Source organism: Convolutriloba macropyga, chromosome 2 (genome assembly GCF_964194025.1).
Source record: "Convolutriloba macropyga chromosome 2, txConMacr16.3, whole genome shotgun sequence".
Taxonomy (NCBI): domain Eukaryota; kingdom Metazoa; phylum Xenacoelomorpha; order Acoela; family Convolutidae; genus Convolutriloba; species Convolutriloba macropyga.
The window spans coordinates 6,048,894-6,063,226 of record NC_134469.1 but is presented as its reverse complement, the minus strand read 5'-3'; the positions used below and the strand labels follow the sequence as shown (position 1 = coordinate 6,063,226).

General features: G+C 35.5%; 2 protein-coding genes across 3 annotated transcripts in view; one reads left to right on the top strand and one right to left on the bottom strand.

The window, feature by feature from the left end:
• Positions 1 to 14,333, top strand: part of LOC142355291 (ran-binding protein 9-like) — a 281,185-nt gene that overhangs the window by 169,851 nt on the left and 97,001 nt on the right. The gene's annotated exons all lie outside the window — the stretch shown is intronic.
• Positions 1 to 14,333, bottom strand: part of LOC142356023 (uncharacterized) — a 214,018-nt gene that overhangs the window by 126,055 nt on the left and 73,630 nt on the right. The window lies entirely within an intron of this gene.

Sequence of the window (14,333 nt, the reverse complement as noted above, 5' to 3'; positions counted from 1 at the left end):
AATACAGTAAAGATACCGGACTCATTAGTTTTTTTTATGACACACAATCAACAAACACCAATACAGTGCCACCATGCTGTATCAAAAAAACACATTAACAGCTATACTACAGACACAACTGTAGAGCCAACACATTTTCCTATATATCCCAGAATCAAAAACAATTTTTTTAAAATTTGGCTAGATAATAATATCTATATTGCTGTCTCATACGACGAATAATCAACAAGAGCACAACCGTCACAACGTATACACAATCAACGCACTAAGCATGTTCAACAAAACCAAAACCTTAAAGAGAAATAACTAATAGTACAACATACAGATGATACGCTAAATTTTCACTCCCCGCAATGGACGATTTTATATCTAAATCAAACGAGATTTAGAAATATTTCTACGCTGAAAACAGAAATAAGAGAAACACCTATATTAAAAACACAACAACAAGACCCAGCTCTACGACCAACTTTTCTTTGGAAAAAGTACACAAACCGTCCCATTACACCTACATTAACAAATAGAGCAAGTAAGGGTTTTTAACACTACTATCGTTGCTTCAAAAACTTAAGTATAAGTGAATTTAAGCAATTATTGTATTACATAGAAATAATTCCTCCAAAAATTTGACTACCACTTTCTTTATTATTAGCAACATTTCGTAAAGCACAAACTCACGATCTCTAAGGTCATCCCAGCCGTGAGAAAACTCATTCTTCAATCTCAAAAAATTACTATCTCCCATCTCCCCAATATTAGAATAGGGATAGCTATTCTCGCACATAATTGCTTGGGTTGCCGAAATACCAAATCCATGCCAAGCCTCACTATGGCCCCACAACAGCCATTTTTAGAAAATTGCCATGCTTCAATCTCCGTATCTCTATGGATACAAAAGACCGATCACTCCATCCTCGGATGGAAACTTATACATTTAGGTTATCGTAGTTGCTTTCTCAAACCATGTAGCTCTCTGCCCTCCACCACGCAATGATTCAACGAATGCATTAAATGTTCTGTTCGATCACTGGATTGTAAAATTTGAATTTCCACATAAAAATATTAAATAAAAATATTAACAGCGACCTTACACATTTCCGTCGCGTTTTTAATCTACAATTTAAACCACTCACACCGTATGCAACAATGTCAAACAGCTTGGTGGAAAATAGCAGCAGACAATTAAAAACAGTTCTTCACACAGTTCTCAAGTAAAAAATTTTTCTTATGCTTTTCACTCACAATTTAGAACAAATATGGGCGTCTCCCAAATCGAAATTTCTTTTGGTATTAAACCAAAGAAACCAATAATGTCATCTCGGTCATCATAAACGAATTAAAAATTTACAGAAAGTAACCTTCGCCCATTGGATGCTAAATAGAGAAAAGACGCACTCAGATTTTTATATTGAAATACACACTTATTGAAACGAAAAAAAAACACCTCAGAAATTTCATCAGTCATCATATAACTTCGCAGAGAAATAACCAATAGTACAGCATACAGATATTACGCTAAAAACAAATAAAATAGGACCATTTACAACTGGTTCACAAAATGCTAGCTATGCAGAATAATTAAACTTTTCACTCCCAGCAATGGATGATTTTATACCTAAATCAAACGAGATTTAAAATTGTTTTCACGCTGAAAACCAGAAATAGCAGAAACACTTCTATAAGAAACACAAAAACAAGAGCCAGTTCTAAGACAGATTCTTCTTTGCAAACAGTACAAAAACTGCCCCAATACGCCTACAATATTAATTGCATTAAATAAAGGAGTTTTACACTACTATCGTTGCTTCAAAAACTTAAGTATAAATGAATTAAAGCAATTATTGTATTACATACGAGAAACAAACAATTTCTCTAAAAATTTGCCTACCACTTTTTTTATTAAACGCAACATTTCGTAAAGCACATACTCACGATCTCTAAGGTCATCCCAGCCGTGAGAAAACTCATTCTTCAATCTCAAAAAATTACTATCTCCCATCTCCCCAATGTTAGAATAGGGATAGCTATTCTCCCACATAATTGCTTGGGTTGAGGAAATACCAAATCCATGCCAAGCCTCACTATGGCCCCACAACAGCCATTTTTAGAAAATTGCCATGCTTCAATCTCCGTATCTCTATGGATACAAAAGACCGATCACTCCATCCTCGGATGGAAACTTATACATTTAGGTTATCGTAGACGCTTTCTCAAACCATGTAGCTCTCTGCCCTCCACCACGCAATGATTCAACGAATGCATTAAATGTTCTGTTCGATCACGGGATTGTAAAATTTGAATTTCCACATGTTTTAGCTACAGATAACGTAAATAAAAATTTTAACAGCGACATTACACATTTCCGTCGCGTTTTTAATCTACAATTTAAACCACTCACACCGTATGCAACAATGTCAAACAGCTTGGTGGAAAATAGCAGCAGACAATTGAAAACACTTCTTCACACAGTTCTCAAGTAAAAAAATTTTCTTATGTTTTTCACTCTCAATTTAGAACAAATATGGGCACATCACAAAACAAAGTTTATTTTGGTATTAAACCAATAAAGTCATTCGGTCGTCATCCACAAATTAAAATTTTACAGAAAGTAACCTTCGCTCATTGGATGCTAAATAGAGAAAAGACACACTCAGATTTTTATATTGAAATACACACTTTTTGGAACGAAAAAAAAACACCTCAGAACTTTCATCACTCGTCATATAACTTCTCAGAGAAATAACCAATAGTACAACATACAGATGTTAAGTTAAATACAAATAAAACACAGCCACTTACAACTTTTTCTCAAAATGCTGACTATGCAGAAAAATTAAACAGTATAATGTTTTCACTCCCAGCAATGGATGATTTTATACCTAAATCAAACAGGATTTAAAATTATTTTCAAGCTGAAAAACAGAAATAACAGAAACACTTCAAAAAGAAACACAACAACAAAAGCCAGTTCTAAGACCGATTCTTCTTTTCAAACGGTACAAAAACTGCCCCCCTACACCTACATTATTAATAGGAGCAAATAAAAGAGTTTTACGCTACTATCATTGCTTCAAAAACATAAGTTTAAACGAATTAAAGCAATTATTGTATTACATACGAGAAACAATTTCTCTAAAAATTTGCCTACCACTTTCTTTATTATTAGCAACATTTCGTAAAGCACATACGCACGATCCTTAAGGTCATCCCAGCCGTGAGAAAACTCTTTCATCAATCACAAAAAATTACTATTTCCTATCTTCCCAATATTAGGAAAACGATAGCTATTCTCACACAAAATTGCCTGGGTTGCCACAATAGCAAATCCATCCCAAATCTTAATTTCTCTTCACAACAGCCATATTTAGAAAATCACCATACTTCAATCGCCGTATCCCTATGGATACAATGTACCGACCAATCCATCCTCGGATGGAAACTCATACTTTTATATTATCGTAGACACATTCTCAAACCGTGTAGTTCTTTGTTTTTCACCACGCAATGATTCAACGAATGCATTATATGTTCTATTTGATCACTGGATTGTAAGATTCGGAATTCAAAATATTTTAGCCACAGATAACGGAAATAAATATTTTACGCATTTCTGTTGCGTTTATATTGTACAATTAAAACCACTCACACCGTATGCACCATGGTCAAACAGCCTGGTGGAAAATAGGAACATAAAATTAAATGCATTTCTTCGCACAGTTGTCGAGCAGAAAAAACTTTTTCTTATGCTTTTCTCTCACAAGTTAGACCAAATTATGGGCATATCCCAAACAAATTTGTTATTGATATTAAACCAAAGAAACCAATAATGTCATCTCGGTCATCATCCACAAATTAAAAATTTACAGAAAGTAACCTTCGCTCATTGGATGCTAAATAGAGAAAAGACACACTCAGATTTTTATATTGAAATACACACTTTTTGGAACGAAAAAAAAACACCTCAGAACTTTCATCACTCGTCATATAACTTCTCAGAGAAATAACCAATAGTACAACATACAGATGTTAAGTTAAATACAAATAAAACACAGCCACTTACAACTTTTTCTCAAAATGCTGACTATGCAGAAAAATTAAACAGTATAATGTTTTCACTCCCAGCAATGGATGATTTTATACCAAAATCAAACAGGATTTAAAATTATTTTCAAGCTGAAAAACAGAAATAACAGAAACACTTCAAAAAGAAACACAACAACAAAAGCCAGTTCTAAGACCGATTCTTCTTTTCAAACGGTACAAAAACTGCCCCCCTACACCTACATTATTAATAGGAGCAAATAAAAGAGTTTTACGCTACTATCATTGCTTCAAAAACATAAGTTTAAACGAATTAAAGCAATTATTGTATTACATACGAGAAACAATTTCTCTAAAAATTTGCCTACCACTTTCTTTATTATTAGCAACATTTCGTAAAGCACATACGCACGATCCTTAAGGTCATCCCAGCCGTGAGAAAACTCTTTCATCAATCACAAAAAATTACTATTTCCTATCTCCCCAATATTAGAATAGGGATAGCTATTCTCGCACAAAATTGCCTGGGTTGCCAAAACAGCAAATTCATGCCAAACCTCACTATGGCTCCTGAACAGCCATCTGTAGAAAATGTACAATTTAAACCACGCACACCGTATGCACCATGGACAAACAGCCTGGTGGAAAATAGCAACAGACAACTAAATACATTTCTTCGCAATATTATAACAAATATGGGCATCTCCAGAAACAAAATTGTTGTTAATATTAAACCAAAGAAACCAATAATGTCATCTCGGTCATCATCCACAAATTAGAAATTTACAGAAAGTAACCTTCGCTCATTGGTTCCTAAATAGAGAAAAAACACAATCAGATGTCTCTAACGAAATACACACTTATTGAAACGAAAAGAAACACCTCAGAACTTTTATCAGGCTTCTTATAAATTCGCGGAGAAATAATCAATAGTACAACATACAGATATTACGCTAAATACAAAGAAAACAGAACCACTTACAACTGGTTCACAAAATGCTAGCTATGCAGAACAATTAAACAGTATAATGTTTTCACTCCCAACAATGTTTGATTTTATACCTAAATCAAACGAGATTTAAAATTATTTTCGAGCTGAAAAACAGAAATAACAGAAACACTTCTATAAGAAACACAACAACAGGAGCCAGTTCTCAGACAGATTTTTTTGCAAAGAGTACATAAACCGCCCCACTATAATTACATTAACAATAAGAGCAAATAAGGAACGTTTACACTACTATCTTCGTTTCCAAAACTTAAGTATAAATAAATCAAACAAATTATTTTATTACATACAAGAAACATTTTCTCTAAAAATTTGCCTACCATTTTCTTTATTATTAGCAACTATTCTATAGGCACATACACCCGATCTCTAAGGTCATCCGAGCTGTGAGAAAACTAATGCATCAATCACAACAAAATTAATATTTCAAATCACCCAACATTAGAATATGGATAGCCATTCTCATACAAAATTGCCAAAACAGCAAATTCACGCAAAAACTCTCTATGGCTCTACAACCCTCATTTTTAGAAAATCGCCATACTTCAATCACTGCATCTCTATGGATACAAAGGACAGATCACTCCATCCTCAGATGGCAACTCATACATTTACGTTATCGTAGGCGCTTCTCAAACCATGTAGTTCTTCAGCACGCAATGATTCAATGAATGCATTAAAAGTTGTATTCAATCACTGGGTTGTAAAATCCGGAATTCCAGATGTTTTAGCTACAGTTATCGGAAAAGAATACATTAATTGAGACTTCTGTCGCGTTTATATTGTACAATTTAAACCACGCACACCGTATGCACCATGGACAAACAGCCTGGTGGAAAATAGCAACAGACAACTAAATACATTTCTTCGCAATATTATAACAAATATGGGCATCTCCAGAAACAAAATTGTTGTTAATATTAAACCAAAGAAACCAAAAATGTCACCTGGGTCCTTATCCACAAATTAAAAATTTACAGAAAAAAACATTCGCTCATTGTTTCCTAAATAGGGAAAAGAAACACTCAGATGTCTCTAACGAAGTACATAATTAATTGAAGGTTTCAGAAGATTTATCACTTGTCGTTTTAGCACGATACAACCACTTAATAACTCATATGTTTTAATTGTAAATAAAGCCCCACAAAAGGGATTCACGAACAATAAACTGCCAACACACGTAAACACCACCTCTAATACATCTAAATTTTCGATTCTTGCTTTTCTTATCTGAACAAAAATTATTATAACACACAATATCCCATAATTAGTACCTACACAAAAATACAAGAGTGTAATTCTCCACAACAAGAGGGATAATTTGGATATTTTCTTCACAACTCTCCCACTAATAGTATTACTTTACTGGGAGTACTAACACAGCTTTTTCCCCAAGTTATCTCTACTTGAAACCTAGTTTTCTACCTGCTGCTTTAGCAGAAGTACAAAACTCTTGCCATCAGGAAATGAAAAAGAGAGAAAAATAGGCCATTCACCACGACTACAAAAAAAAGTAATATAATCAAAGATTAAGTTAACAACCTGTCCACAGTTCGGTATAGGAAAAACACCCCAATTTATTTAACACGAAGAGATATGACTCGGTAGCTTATTTTCCTCCCGTAGAAAAGTCGCAGTCAGGCCGAACTGCATGGTCCCTAATCATTTCACAGTCTTTCGTTCTTTTAACTCAATTGTTTCTCCTTCTCTTCAAAAATTTCTCTTGCTGTCTCAGCAAACTAAAATTTCTCTCTTTCAACTCTCTCTCAAACTCTAACTCCTTTTATTTAATTCTGTCTATAACTTAACTTTCTCTCTCTCTATTTCTCACTTGAGATTTCAACCCTTTTCGAGAATTTCCCACTAAACCACTCACTTCTCAATTCTAAAAAAATTTAAAAAAAAAACTGTCAATAGTACAGTTCTTTCCAAAGTCGACTCCAACCTTTGTTCAAAGGAATACAGTCCCATCTAAATTTAAGTCAGACAACTCTCTCTACACTTTGCCTTCGAAAATAACTAAACCAGCTCACAGTAGCAACAAACAATCTGTGTCAACAGCTCACAGCAGCACCTCCTCAATCAAAACAACTTTCAGTTCACTGCACTGGCATCTCTTTTGCGAATAGTCAGACAGGTATGTAAATAAATTCTCAACGCAGACTTGAAGTTTTATTTCGGAGAACCCCTTCCGCTGATACTTTTAGATATCTACGATGTATATATAAAGTTTTAAGACAAAACAAGTACAATTTCACAATATTTTCTGTAATTTTGACCAAATCCTCTATTCACGCACTTTTTGTGAGTGGGTTTTTTTCATAAGAGACTTCAATAACAATTTTATTGCCCTTTTCTATCTACCAATCTTCCCACCTCAAGTAACGCCGAAAATAATTGAATTACTCTATACCGATATAGTATACACAAAAAAAATTGGACGCTATTTAACCCTCCTTCAATATAAAATACAATGTAGACGTAGTCAAAATGGAAGAATTATTAACAATTTCGTCTGCTGATTTCTTAGATCTCAGCTACCAGCACAATGTCCTACCACCAGAATTACCCTTCGCAGCATTTCGAGTTAATAAACTTCATTTGAATCTCTTAATAATAGTAATTCCTTCCTCCAAACACAACAAAGAATTTTATTGCGATAATTGTTCTACTCTTGGACAACGATTAGCTTCACAACTAAGTTCCCTAACATATAATCCAACACAAACCCCAGTACTTCGCAGGTTGCGGATTCAGCAGGATGTTCCTATAGCGACGCAACTAAACAGTCAACTCCCAAAAGTCATCATTTAAACTCTCTACAATTTGTATTCAAAGATAACTAAACAAGCTTAGAGTACCAACGAGAAACCAATGTCAACAACTCACAGCAGCACTCCTCATTCAAAACAACTTTCAGTTTACTGCAAAGAAGATTCTTTTTTGCCAATACTTAGACAGGTATGCAAATAACTTCTCAAATCAGACTAGAAGTTTTTTTCCGTAGAACCACTTACGCTGATACTTTTTGATATCTACGATGTATATATAAAGTTTTAAGACAAAGCAAGTACAATTTCACAATATTTTCTGTAATTTTGACCAAATCCTCTATTCACGCACTTTTTGTGAGTGGGTTTTTTTCATAAGAGACTTCAATAACGATCTTATTGCCCTTTTCTATCTACCAATCTTCCCGCATCAAGTAACGCCGGAAATCTCTTAATTGCTCTATACCGATATAGTATACACAATAATTTTTGACGCTATTCCAGCCTCCTACAATATTGAATACCTTAAAGACCTACTCAAATTGGATGAACAACAACAACAATTCACAAACCAAAACTGAATATCTGCACACTGTTTCTCTGAACGCAAAGACTGCCCGCTAGAAGAATTATTAACGGTTCTTTCTGTTGATTTTTTATATCTCATCTACCAGCACAATTTCCTTCCACCAGACTCACCCTTCGCAGCATTTCGAGTTAATATACTTCATTTGAATCTCTTAATAATAGTAATTCCTTCCTCCAAACACAACAAAGAATTTTATTGCGATAATTGTTCTACTCTTGGACAACGATTAGCTTCACAACTAAGTTCCTTAACATATAATCCAACACAAACCCCAGTACTTCCCAGGTTGCGGATTCAGCAGGATGTTCCTATAGCGACGCAACTAAACAGTCAACTCCCAAAAGTCATCATTTAAACCCTCTACAATTTGTATTCAAAGATAACTAAACAAGCTTAGAGTACCAACGAGAAACCAATGTCAACAACTCACAGCAGCACTCCTCATTCAAAACAACTTTCAGTTTACTGCAAAGAAGATTCTCTTTTGCCAATACTTAGACAGGTATGCAAATAACTTCTCAAAACAGACTAGAAGTTTTTTTTCGTAGAACCTCTTACGCTGATACTTTTTGATATCTACGATGTATATATAAAGTTTTAAGACAAAACAAGTACAATTTCACAATATTTTCTGTAATTTTGACCAAATCCTCTATTCACGCACTTTTTGTGAGTGGGTTTTTTTCATAAGAGACTTCAATAACAATCTTATTGCCCTTTTCTATCTACCAATCTTCTCAATTCAAGTAACGCCGTAAATAACTGAATTACTCTATACCGATATAGTATACACAAAAAAATTGGACGCTATTTAACCCTCTTTCAATATAAAATACAATGTAGACGTAGTCAAAATGGAAGAATTATTAACAGTTTTGTCTGCTGATTTCTTAGATCTCAGCTACCAGCACAATGTCCTCCCACCAGAATTACCACTCGCAGCAGTCCGAGATAGTATACGTAATTTGAATATCTTAATAATAGTAATTATTTCCTCCAATCAATTTAAAGTATTTGATTGCGATAATTGTACGACGATTAACTTCACAATTGCCTCCCCTGATTTCCAATCAAAACAAACCCCAGCGCTCCCGCGGTTACAGAATCACCAAGTTGTTCCTATAGCGACGCAACTAATTAGTTAACCCACAAAAATTTTATCATTTAAGCTCTTTCATAAAAAATCACAAGAACATGTAACCGAGGAACACCCTTACTCGGTCATTACTACTGCCAAATCTGCAGAAAGACTTCGACCTAATGGACACCCCCCCCCCCCCTCCGCTTTATCCCCCGACCAGTAATAGGGAACCCACCCATCAGAGTCAAGTGAATGTACACCAAGCGCAAACACAACAAAAGCAACAAATATACACACACAAATTTTATTGCCGTACTCTGCTTGATAGCAAACATATTTTTGCCACAGACACCACTTATATGCTCCACCAATAACACCACAAGCCGAAATATTAAACTATTCAACCACTTCAATTGTAAACTCAAGCAATTAATTTTGCGAAGACGGTAAAAAACTCGAATACGATAAAAAAAAAGTGAGAATAACCACAACCGATACACTGAGCATCGAATATAAACGATCCACAATACATCAGTCTTATCCCAGAAAGCTGAAATTCAGAGCCTCTAAGCTCTCAAGTTTCCTCACCAACTCCGACAGAAATCAAAATTAATCAAGTTAATCCGCTACAAGGACTGTTCACTAATATTAAACGCTTGCTATCACAAGCTCATTGGAACCACTCATTTAATATAATCAATTCATCAATGTCATTTCAAAGCCTACTACAGCTTGGTTTTCATTGCACTCCACCAACTATAACATTAAGCTCAAACTCTCCAACTCCTGACGCAGATCAACATTCTCATCATTGTATTGGCAAAAAACCAGACGCTACAGGAACTTATCTTACTTTACCTCAAAGTAAGACCAAAAAATTGTAGTACCCCCTCCCATTCTCTTTGCATATCATAATAACGGGGGACAACTACATATCTGGGCTAAACAAAGAATAACAAAATATTATGAAATAATACCAGTAAAAAACAAAGAGCGCACAATTAGCTTAAACAATCCAAAATCACTATCTCAGTTGAGATAGTAGTCGAACAACACAAACTAATTTTTCATCCACAAGCCGCAGCTCCACCAATTTTTCCAGTAAAAAAAACCATTGTCATTCCTTTGTCAAGAAATTCACTATAAAATTGAGCAATACACAAAAAACACAACAAGAAACTTTGTATTCTATAATCCACGCTCAGGATTATCTTACATATGTCTATTACAAATTTAATCATGCAATGTAGATATTCATTCTTTTGTTCCCCACCACCTATAAAATAACCAATCACAAATGATAGACATAACATCTCTACTCCAAAATCAAGAGTACAAGATCTTATTTGACACATTATGACTGCTCTCTACAACATATCGCAAATATGCATTTTTATAAGCTCAAAGAAATTGGCGAAAGTAAGATCAAACCAGCGGATTTTTAAATGTTACCTGAATAATTCGCAATCTTTTTCACACTTTCGAATACTTCAAGTACGAGCATATGCCATACATGTAAAACTTAGCTACGAAGAAAATTTTCGCCACAACATCTCCCATAAAAGAGGCTTCAGGTTTGATCCCGATAAATGCTTTGTTAACAATATGGAAAGACCTTTCTTTCCAACAGAAATTGAAGCTCGTAGAGAACTTGCACGTCCTGGTCTCATAAAGAAACATCACTATCACCCAGAGTTGATACAATTTAGTTTACTCAATGGCCCACGTTGGCAATCTAACAAAGAAGCCAAACAAGGCCGATTTCATTTAGATCGTTATGACTCTTTCGGTTTTCAAGTCTCGTATATAACCCAACGGACCATGATTGGATCTCAAATGCCACAGACAACCCATGGGCTAACTGTCCAAGACAAAATCCTGAACACAAATATCAAGTCATCCACGCAATAGGATGACTACAATTAACTAATATTACACTCCCCCTTGATGTAAAATTAGATAGTGTCTAAGAACACAAATAAAATGCGACATTGAGAGGAGGAACTGTCATCCAAATCATGCTCATAAAGCAACACTTCATTTGGGAACCAAATGATCACTGTCAAATTTCCGACGTTGGTAGATCAATTGCCCGAATGATAAAACTTCAAAAACGTTATTTTATTAAAACAATCACAGAAAAAAAACTAACTCTGGACATCACCATAACGCACATATGTACTCAAAAGTATTCACTACACCTATTTATAATTGTAATGAGGACCGTCCTTAATACAGCCAGCACACAAAACCCGGACATTTTCATCCAGTACAAGGAGGGCTTTAACTTTGCCACAAGCAAACCCTCTTCTGAATATGAAGCTGTTCACAAGACTGTCCCTAATAATACAGCGATCTATTTGGACTATTTTGTCGCGCCTTCAACGCATATAACTTGAAATTGCTTTTAGGACCCAATATCACATTATCAAAAATATTCACATCAGGATTTTTGGAGTATTTTCACAAACCATTATTCATATACTACAAACTGAATCCAATCATTATAAACGATCACCCCAAAAAAAGTAAACGAAAACACTCTGTTGATGGTAGCACTCCACACTCTCAAAATGAACTAAACTTATTACAAAGAAGTTTGAAATTTTTATCTCCGGTACACAATAACCTAAACAAACACGGAGCCTCAACGCTCCCCACCAAAATCAAATGCTGAGAATTACCAGTAAAATGACAACCAAAGCCCTATTTTAAGTAAATCCATTAACACTTTTTTAAACCCTAATAGAAGCAAACGCTCACGTGATATATCAGTTTCTAAGGATTCTTTGTACGATGACTCTGAACATCTGGAAATACAGGAAGAGCTTATTCTCAATTTTCGTTTATAACACTTGTACTCGTTTAAAACACTCGTCTTGTTTCAGTGGACCCACAACTTTCAACCCTAGAAGGGTTTGTACGGGCACACTTCTACAGGGACTGGCTTGCGGACAAGTTGGCAAATCCAGAGCCAAGGCCGGAGGAGAGTCAGATCCTGAACCATCTGCTGGCAATGCACCCGCATTGCAAAACTGCTTTGTACCCCCGAGCTCTCGCCGCCTGTCTCGCTCGGGACAAGGAATCTCTGGACTTTTGCCGGGACCCTGAAAACCGGGCCCCGCATTGCAGGTTCGAATTTCGTTAGTAGGCACAGTCCCACCACCAAAACTCCCTGCTTCAACAACTCGAAGACTCATTGCTCTTCTAAAACTCAAAGAACTCTTTTATTTCTACTATACTTTCTATTCTATCTCTTTTCATCTTTCACTCTAAATATTATTCATTTTCTTCTTTTTCTAAATTGAAAACTAGGATCAGTTCTTTTCTTCTTTTCTCCGGTTAGAGCTTACTCAGCAGGCATAAAACTTATAAAAGTTTAAGGGATCAAATAGCTCAAACTTACCAGAAGGTCATCTGGTAAATCCGATTGGAACAAAACTTGTACCAAATGGAGATGAATTCAAATCTCCTTGTACAAAACGACTGAGGTTACAGAATACAAACATTCCACCACCAGGGAATAAATCATCACTGCAAAACAGCGGGAGACAGTTGACTACTTTAATAGGACTGACGTTACTGGCCAGCACACCCTGTAACTGTCATCCTCACTGGTTCCACATTTGAAAAATGTGAATCACTAACTGACGACTCTAGTCACAACTCCATTTGACAGGGACCTCAAACGACGGCACCAGTCACTAACCCCAGCATATCCAACGTATTTTAGCTACAACGCACAGATTCGGATGAAAGCTCTTGGATGGATGTAGCAGTCGAAATACTGGATGTACACCTATTGCCAATCAGAGGCTGAGAAGACACTATTCTCTTGCATAAATATAGCGCTAAATCCACTAATTGTAGTCAGTCTATTTGAGTAGTTGCACGATGTGAACACCTCTGACTCAGGTGTTACTCTTTAAAATCAGCGTTATAATTAAAAATTATTTTCAGTGTTTTACAAAGTGGTTTATTCTGAGAGAACTGGTTGAGCCTACTTCGCGCGCAGAAATAAGTAGCTCTAATTCTTTATAACTTAAGGCTGTAAAAGGAGCCCACTCCGGGTCTGCCTGAATTTGTGAAAAAATATTGATAATTTTTGTTTTAACACGTTCACGATGTGCAACATGGAAAGAACAAATATAGCTCTCCAATTCTTAGCCCAGTTTATTCTAAGGTTATTGTAGTTTTGATACACATAAATCTTCTTAAAAAATAAGAACATTCAATTTTGCTCGAAAAAATGAAATGAGCAGCTGGAAACAAATAAGTATTCCAAGAATTCATAGTAACTTTTTTTCTGGCTCAACAAGTCAAGAGTTAAGGAACTAACAGAGCTTGTAACGGGGCTGTAATGGGGCTTTCTACGAGCTTTTTTCCTGATCAAATTTGTTTCCGTTTTGTTAAATTTCATAGCTAGGAAGAGTCATTTTTAGTGGGTCGTAGATTGGTGAATAGGAAATAAAATAACAGCTGTGTCAGAGGCCGCTAAGTTTTTCGGTGTTCGTAAATTTGTATTGAGATCGTCATACTCGTTTCTAGGCAAAATTTGGTCACTATTAGTTGACAAGCAAACAAAACCTTCACGAAATTAATCAGTTCTACCAATTCATAACGAACCCTACCAGACCCTAATTAACGTTACCAAGGCTTACCAAACATTAACACGCTTTATCAAACATTTCAAAGCCTTGTCAAACGTCACCAGACTTGGTTCCATGCAAGGATCGTACTGGGAAATACGTTGTGATTTGTATCACATCATATATGATCCTTGTATGGAACCAAGGAAGCGGCGACCGGGGTTTATCAAACCTTTCTGAACCTCACCAAGCC